General features: G+C 33.3%; 1 long non-coding RNA gene and 1 pseudogene across 1 annotated transcript; both read right to left on the bottom strand.

The window, feature by feature from the left end:
• Nucleotides 1–838: 838 nt before the first annotated feature.
• LOC141699146 (18S ribosomal RNA) lies at nt 839–1,132 on the bottom strand (annotated as a pseudogene).
• Nucleotides 1,133–2,645: 1,513 nt separating this feature from the next.
• On the bottom strand, nt 2,646–5,613 carry LOC141698546 (uncharacterized). The gene is made up of 2 exons (XR_012565149.1): nt 5,271–5,613; nt 2,646–2,996 (listed from the first exon to the last, which is right to left on the bottom strand). It is a non-coding gene; the product is annotated as an uncharacterized LOC141698546 (long non-coding RNA).
• Nucleotides 5,614–9,392: the final 3,779 nt, after the last annotated feature.

A 9,392-nucleotide genomic window follows, 5' to 3' on the forward strand; every position in this document is an offset into this window, starting at 1 on the left:
TTTTAGAACCAAATGTAACATACATAACTGTTCTGTTGATAAGCCATTTGAGAGCAAGAAGTCCACTTCCGAACCTGCTGGTGGTAATAATCAGGTCTGATGTATGGCCTCTTACACTTGTATGTCCATTTTTACAGGAGATGTAGGAGATGCAGTTTTACATATATTGATCATCAATTGCTTCTACTTTTCGGTCGCTGGTCATGGTTTCCACTGTTGGATTGCTCCTGTAAAAAATCATTTCAAAGTTTATGAAATTTTCATTAATTTTCATTAACTTAGATTGTTGTAATTTATTATGACTTTTTATTCTTATTTCGGAACAAATGTACTTTGTATTTGTACTTTAAATGTTTAAAATTTTTATTACTCGTATTTATTTTGCTAATTTTATTGGACGCGGTTTGGTAACCGGACCCGATCCGATAAAAACCGAACCGAGATTTTTAAAATCGAAACTGAACCAGTGGCTTCGGTTGCAGTTACGGTTTTAAATTTTAAAAAACGAGGGTATGCGGTTTCGGTTTCGATTTTATCCAAAACCCGCCATGATCCGTCTCGCGCTTTCCCTTATAAACAAGTGCAGTATTCTGGTTTGAATCATGCTAACAATAACATTTATATTAAAAGATGTTGTGGTTCGAATCACAATGAAAATAAACATTTATATTAATATTTTTTTAAACACAAAAAAGTTAATGGATCAAATCTCACAATTATATACAATTTTATATTATTTAATCTTAAGTGGAAATTCTACACATTCAAATTAAAAATTTTAAAATACGGTTTAAAGAAGTTCACGACCTGTGGGCCTTCTACCTCCGCGCGTCATTGTTCCGTCAGGCTTTCGCCCATTACAGAAAATTCCCCACTGCTGCCTCCCGTAGGAGAATGGGTCGTATCTCAGTCCCAGTATAGCTGATCATCCTCTCGGCCAGCTACTGATCATCGCCTTGATAAGCTATTGCCTCACCAACTAGCTAATCAGACGCGAGCCCCTCCTCGGGCGGATTCCTCCTTTTGCTCCTCAGCCTACTGGGTATTAGCAGCCGTTTCCGGCTGTTGTTCTAACATTTAATCTTTTATGACATATATTAAATATATATATTATATATAATATATATTAAAAAAATAGTAATAAATTGTAAAGCTAGCAGTAGTATATTCCAGAAGCTGCCAGTTATATTTAATGTATAGATTTTGAAAAATCAATTTTTAAAATCCATAGCTGGTTTGCCTGAGAGGTTGAGGGGGGAGACTTAAGATATTCTGCACATAAGTGCATGGGTTCGAACCCCATAGCCAGCAAGAAATTCGATTTTATTTGGCCAAATTATAAAAGAACAGTTAACTTTTTTTCTTTTTCTTTTTTTTATGTGCAACGATTAATTATACTAACACTTATTTAAACACGAAACGGACAAGTGATGCCTAAACTTAATTCTTGAGTTAGTCAGTATATAAGTTCACTAAATACAAATGTAAACACAAATGCTTACATAATCCATTACAATCACGTCTAGTATTAATCACAAAGATGAAATAACACATGACAAAGAAGAGTGGAACTTCAATCAAAGCAAAAGAGAGAGTATTCATAGTTAAAACTCACACAAGTCACAGGCAAAAATATGAGATGTGAGCCAAGTCTGAGTTTATTGATTACTTCTGTTAATGAAACCTGGCCCAGGTCAGCCTGATGTTAGCTCAGTTCACCAAGGCACCCCAGAACCCCAACCCAGAGGTGCCGGTTGTGCACCTTACAGTATCCTAGTTTCAAAAATTTGACCACATTGGAAGAAAACCAATTGACATAACAGCAGCCGAAGCAACTTGTAGATGTTTAAAACTGCAGATGTGGCCTAAATGATGATCAAGGTTAATCAATACGAGAATCCGGATGAATGTTAACAACTAATTCTTCCTGTTCTAATGACCTATTTGCAAAGCAAAAGGGGTTGTGCGAGTGCGATCTGCATGTCTTGGGGTTATAGGGGAGGGGACTACAGCAAATACAAGAACATGCCTCGAATGAAAAAAATAGTATATGCTACAGACAGTAGATTTCAATTTTTATTTTAGAAGCCAAATCTGAAACCGAGGGCAATATGAAATCTTTCCCATTTCCGAAAACTAGAGAATAGATGATATGCACGCTGGAGAACAAAACAATAGGACACGCAGTACCACAATCTTTAAATATTGAAACTAATGCAGGTTTAAAAAAGCAAAGAAAGAAGCTTACAGTAACTAGCTACACATGGGTAAATTAGTATTGAGCCTCCCTGCAAAATGGAACTCCAGAAGTCGGAAGAGATTACAAGTTTTGCTTAGTAAATAATCATATGCCGTGTTCATTAATTTTGTCCAAGACTCCAAGTAAACAAAGAATAAACTGCCTTTTCTACAAGTATGAACTAGAGACATTAAAGTATCTGTATTTTTTTTCATTGAAATTACAGTAACACAATGTTCTTTCCGGACAAATAATAAGTTTTGATACTTAAGAAGAGTGGCGTTATTGTGATACTTAATATGCTTGAAATAAGTAGCACCGAATTAATAACTTCGTGATACTATAACAATATAAAAAAATTATACAACCAGAGAGGACAATGTATATCAAACTTTGGACCAAAATATACTGAACAAAAGCTATTTGATTATCATATATAAAACATTTTAATTCAAAGAGTGCAGTGTCTTAGTGCAAAGCAGATTGAGACAAACAATTACGAAAAATAACTGCAGATATAAAAATCATCCAGTCATTCACGTGCATATCTTCTCTGACTAGGATAGAGTATCACCAGAAGAGCTTCAAGTAGCTGTACCAATCAACCAGTTTCCTGTTCAAACTCATCGCCTTCAGACTCTTCTACATTATCAACATCATCATCATCTGGGTCATTGTCCAAGTCTTCTTTATCATTATCAACTGTTGTCTTGCCAATCACAATAATGTTGCTGTTCATCTTTCTGATTTCGTTACACTGTAAATAATATTATTAACAAGCAGGAGAAAAAAAATCCAGTAAGATAACAAAATATGAAAACAGTAATAAGATAACGAATGAAAATTATTTGTTCATGAACTGACAACAATGCAAGTAGGGTCTGATCAATATAGCGAACCCTCCTAACATGTATCCCTATGAGGTAAGAATTTAGAGTGTATTTAGTGCTCCCAGATAACAATAAATTAATTTTAAGTTGATCTCATAACAAAAAGCACTACATTTTTTATATCTCATAAGTATCACTGCATTTTTATATCTCATGAAAAGACTTTAAGGTATCCATTGCATATAGAATTATAGATTACAGTAGTATATGTATATCCATTGCATATAGAATTATGGATTATAGCCTTTACAGGAAACATGGTATAACCATCAAGATGAAATCATGACCTAAAAGATTGAAACTAGTGGTACATATAAAAGTGAGACCCCTATAAATTCCAAGGTACTTCAATTATAATCAAGATTAATATAATTCATGATTCGGGGATAAGCAGTAAGCACTAAATCTTCTGAAGACATATCCAATCAATGCAGTGACTTGTTAAACATATATACAGCAAAGGAAAAAAAGAGAGCTTCTTCAGTCCATTGACTAAATCTTAGAGCTCGGAGAAAAATTATATAGAAAGCATAGAAAGTTAGAAAACAACAAGTAGCATGAAAAGGAAAAAATCTTCTTATTCTGTGTATATAAATATGATATAGTAAAATTAAGCAACACACTGGACTAAGTTATTGACAAAACTAGAGTTGAAACTCCAAAATTTAGGAGGCATTTTTTCAAGCTGTTTAATATTTTCAAATATAGATTTCAGTTCTTCAAATTTAGCATCTCCCTCACAGAACTTTTTTAATGAATATTCAGACAAGCAACATAGAGGTTAATCAGAGCCCTCACTATACTTAAAAACTAAAACCTCTATATCTAGTAAAAATGAAGTATAAGCTGGTTTCACCACATATTTTGAAATATTTATTAGTAAACAGTAAACTTATCCTTAGGAACTCAAATAAAAGATTCATAGTCCTGCGGTCCTGACCTGACATAATAAACAGCAGGCTCAGTATATACTGGAAAACATAAAGTTTAGGAGGAAACAATTAATGTTAACTGGACAAAATTCTACAAAGAAAAGTAAAGCATAAACAGGAAAAATTACAACACAATATAGAAATCAACCAAACAGCTCTCTGCATGAAGTAAATCCTGAAATAACGCATACCTACATTTCGCACGTTTGATGAATAAAATAGGAATAAGCTATATACTTATGTTACTTGGACTCGGCTAGAAGTGTCCGACATGGATACATATCCCAGTATTGGTCCCGGCAACAATTTGAAATATATCCATGTTTTTAGCCTAAAATAAGTGTCCAAGTCCAAGTGTCCATGTCCGAGTGTTGCGTGTATCAAGGTAAAATGAAGAGTCCGAGCAACATCGCTATATAGTAATCAGCAAATCTTTGTACATTGACTCCGAACCTCCTTCAAACAGTAATTCTCCATTTCGTTGGGAAAAACAGAATCAGGTGGGAATGAAATGCAATTTGTACTATATGTGGATAAATATTTATAAGATACCTTAAATCACGCATTCCTGCCAATTTAAATCAACCCACCATACCAACTCACAAGGAATGCTCAAATCTCCACCCATTCATTTTTTCCAGAAATCTCTCAACAGAAAATTTGCACACTTTCATTTTTTAACAGTTTCCTCTTACATCTTTCTCTCACTTCAATTTCGTCACCTTCCAACGAAACCGATCATACATCTTTGTTTCCTCTCCACTGTCTGAGCCATGATCATTATTTTCTCTTATTTCATCACATTTTCTTTCTGAGGCCCTAATACATCTAGGTTGCATTGCCTTTCATACGCACACCAAACAAAAGTTTACGACTTTTTAACCTCATACGAACCATGTATACAAATAATAAAAAAAATCCCTAATTATTTCAGAAACATAACTAATTTACACAACTAACATAACAATGATAATCAATTAGCTCATAACTAAACACAACATTGCATATTCTTTTAATTAGAGAGATTGTTGTTTTCAGTAAATACATCTCCCATAAATAAATACATAACTTGATGTATACATATAAACAACTCATTAGTATAGACGAAGTAAAGAATGGCTCTAAAGAGGGAGAGAGGGAGAGAGCGAGGGAGGGAGGGAGGGGGGGGGAGAGAGAGAGAGCGAGAGAGAGAGAGAGAGAGAGGAGGACCTTGTCTTCAAAAGCAGATTCCTCCATAGCAAGGAGGAGTTCATCGGTGTTGGGTTTGGGCCACTGAGGTAATAGCAAATACGACGTCGGAATCATCCGCGTTCCCCATGGATACTCCAACATGCTTGTTGTGTCGTTGTGTGTATTCAAATTTCAGGATCGTAGTTCGGAACAAATTAAAAAATATCCGAAGCCCGGTCCAATCCACAAAAAACCGGTTGAGAAGAAGGCCCATATTACATATCCGCTCCATTTGCTAGATTTTTCTTAACAGATTAAATTTCGTATCAAATTTTTTACATATCAATTCATATGCGTGAAGAAGGTCTTGGATCACATCGGAACAACGATTGATACTACTCAATCCCATTTTATATGTATTATACGTCTATTTTAATTGTTGAGATTTATTTAAATACATGAGGTCCATCTCATTATTTATACGTAGGCTTGACAATTTTTCGCACAAAACGAATACAACACAAAAATTTAATGTTAGTGTTTGTATTTGCATTTTAAGTATACGACACGAAAAATACACGAACACGAAATAAACGAGTGAAATGTAGTGTTAGTTTTGTATTTACTATTTGGGTACACGACACAACACATAAAACATGAAATAAATATATTTATAATTAAACAATAACATTTATTCTAAATACATATACTTATAAAAAACAAAAATAAATAAAAATATGTAAATTTATAATATATAATATAAAAATATAAACCAAACTAAACAATACCTCGAATATCACGTTCACACAGCCTGGCCCTTATTTCGAATAATGAAGAGGTTGTTTCCCTAAATAACCTCGACTTGTGTGTACGTGTAAAAAATACGTAAAAATGAAAAGAACGATATATAATATGTGCAAGAATTAATATTAATTTCAAATAAATAAAAATTTAGTTAGTTATTTTAAAAGGTATTTGAAACAAATCTTAGACCATAATATATTTTACTTAAAATTTACCTAAATTTGTAAGTAATTTTCTTTCTTGAACCACTCGTAAAGAACGAAAATTCTCTCTATGTACATGAATATATGAATGTATGTACATAAATGTTCACACCGTATAACTATTTAAAATACATCTTGGATGATTATTCATTGCTTCAATTAATGAACCCCTGATCTTCAATACTTTAAATCAAATCATTGCACTGATACTGGAAGTCCTTTGACATCTTATTCTTCATGCAGGTTTGAACATGTTAATGAACTTCTTCCCATAACTTGGTTATGGACTTAGAGCATTAATTTCATCTTTTGATTCTTTGTATTTATATAGTCTTCATCTTCACGGTTCCTGTGCTTGACAATTTAATATTGTTTATCTGTTTATGTAACATGTTGAGTTATAATTTCTCGTTTACATATTACGTTACATTATGTTTTACAAGCTTTGATGTTGTGAGAGAGACGATTGAGAAGTGATTGAGGTTTATATGAAATAGAAGACGTGATTTTATAACCAAAACCTACTGGGAATTTAAAGAAATACTTTGATTAACCATGTAATAATGGATACTGCAAACATAATATTAGGGCTATCTAGGCAAATAACACATAGTCTCTTTACATGCATCTATTCCCAATACAAAACTAATAATGATGACAAGTTCAACACAATTATTCAAAATATAATAAATCAAATTTGTAACATTTTAAAAATCACGAAAGAAATAATATTATCGTCCTTTTTAAGAAAAGTCATGCCTTGTCCATCACTCGCTGAGATAAAATTTGTAATCCATAATCAGAGATTTAACCATGATTTCTCCCCCACAACATTTGCATTGTTGAATTTATTAGCAAAATTAACAAATCTTTTCTTCACTGACCAATCTATCAAAATTTGACAAGTCATTAGCAATAAAAATTACAGAATTAGGTTCATACAAAACTCCCCCTGTAATCATGCTGTCAGTTCCTGATAGTTTTACGTTTCTCCCCCTCAACATGTGCATTATCATCAGAATTTGCCTTTTTTCCTAATTTGAGACTTTTTCCATAAATAGACCTTTTTCAAATCTTTCTTCATCAGTTCATTGAGATTATTGAAATTGAGATGAGAAAGCTTCTTGTGCCAATTCCAACTTTCATCTACTGATGCCTTGGTTACCAGACAAGTTTCTTGACCATCAGTATTTTCGTAAAGTTTGGATTGATAAATGTTTCCATATCTGTAAGTTTTGAAGACCGTTTTTCTTGTGATCTTATGAACTATTTCATAGTGAGTTTCATAGAACACGACATAGAAACCTCTGTTAGTGATTTCACTAATGCTCACCAAATTGTGCTTCAGTCCATCTACCAGAGCTACGTTTGAGATGATGACATTTCCAATGATAATATCGCCATATCCTAGTGTTTTCCTACATTTCCATCTCCATAGAAAACTGTTGGGTCACCCTTCTCCTCATATTCTGACAACATGGATTTATTTCCAGTCATATGTGTTGAACAACCACTGTCTAAGACAAGCACATTCTTCTTGTTTTCTTGTAATCAGAAATATGGAAATCAATCAGAACTTTTGAGAACCCACACTTGTTGGGTTCTATTTGATATTTTATGCATTTTTATATTTGCAAACCTTTTGTCAGGATTTTGTCCTTCAGGATTTGTCTTGACATTTTTAACTTTATAAGATATATGCATGTTCATTTAGCAGTTCTATTTAAAACAACAATTTTATCAAATTTAGACAAAGGATCATAATTGTTGTGAAACACACTATGATAATCCTTACAAGTGTAAATAGAATGCCAACTGCTACCACAATGAGAACAAGGATTTTGTGGTTTATATAATACTGATCTACCACTAATGTCAAATTCAGGAATTTTAAAGATTTTCTTTTTAGGCTTCCTGCAATCAATCGCAATATGATTAGTATTACCACAGTTAAAATAAGCTTTTCTAGGTGCATTAGGAATGTATTTATAGTTGTTTGCCTTGTTTACTCCTTGTTTTCCATTTCTACCTCTCTTAGACCTAGGTTTGGGAGCCTTAGACGTTATTTCACATATCTTCTTGTCTAACTGACTCTTAGAGAGAAGTCCTATGTTTTTACCTTTCTTGTCTTTCTTTTTAGGATCTTCTTTTATTTTAGCAAGGACTCTAGGTTCAACTTTTACTTTAGCATTATTCTTAGAGGTAGAACCAAATTCATAGCATGACTCAACACATCTTTCATCAGTTCCAACAAACTTAACTAGAGTAGTGTTATTAATGGATTTATTGATATTCCTATCAGCGAATTTGTTATAACCTAGACATTCTTTCCAGTTCTTATCACTGATGAAATCATGAACTTTCTCTCCTGAGGTCATCCAAGTCTTAAACACTTCTTTTTCCTGTTCTAAAACTTTCTCTAGTCTAGCATAACTGATGTTTATCTGAGTTTCATTATGTTGTGCTTTCTTACATGCTTTTTCATGTTCATTAATGCATACTAACTCAGCTTCTAAGAACTCATTCATTTCTTTAAGCCTCTTGTTATCAACAATCAAATTATCACATTCAATAGTCTTGCATTTTAAAGTAACATGCAAAGAGTACAAGAAATTTTCAGTTCAGACACATTATCAATATCAACATGAAATATAAATGAAGGTACCTTATCAGTTCCTGAGGCATTCTATTCATGAGCTGGCATAAGTGCATAACATTCATCATCATTTTCAGTTTCTGATAAATCCATCCAGTCTCTGTTGGAGTTTGTTGTGACCAAAGCTTTTCCATTTGTCTTGGGACACTCACTTGTCAAATATCCCCTTTCATTACAATTGTAACATGTCACCTTGGTCTTGTCAAACTTCCTTTCCTTATTGTCTTTACTATCACTCCTTATGAACCTATCTTTGCCTTAACCAGAGAACCTTCTGTTGAAACCACCCTCTCCTCTGTGGTTTTCGAAACCTCATCCTTCTGAATCCTTTCACTAGTATTGCAGCCATCTCAACCACTTGAGGATCATCCATATCGATTTCAGAATCCTCGTCAGTATCTGTGTCAGGATCTGATATATCATCAGTATCTGATTCTTCCACAATGTTCCTTCTCCTTGACCTCTCACTTATCTTTTCCTTGCCTTTGCGAGTCTCAG

This window comes from Apium graveolens, chromosome 11 (assembly GCF_009905375.1).
Source record: "Apium graveolens cultivar Ventura chromosome 11, ASM990537v1, whole genome shotgun sequence".
NCBI lineage: Eukaryota > Viridiplantae > Streptophyta > Magnoliopsida > Apiales > Apiaceae > Apium > Apium graveolens.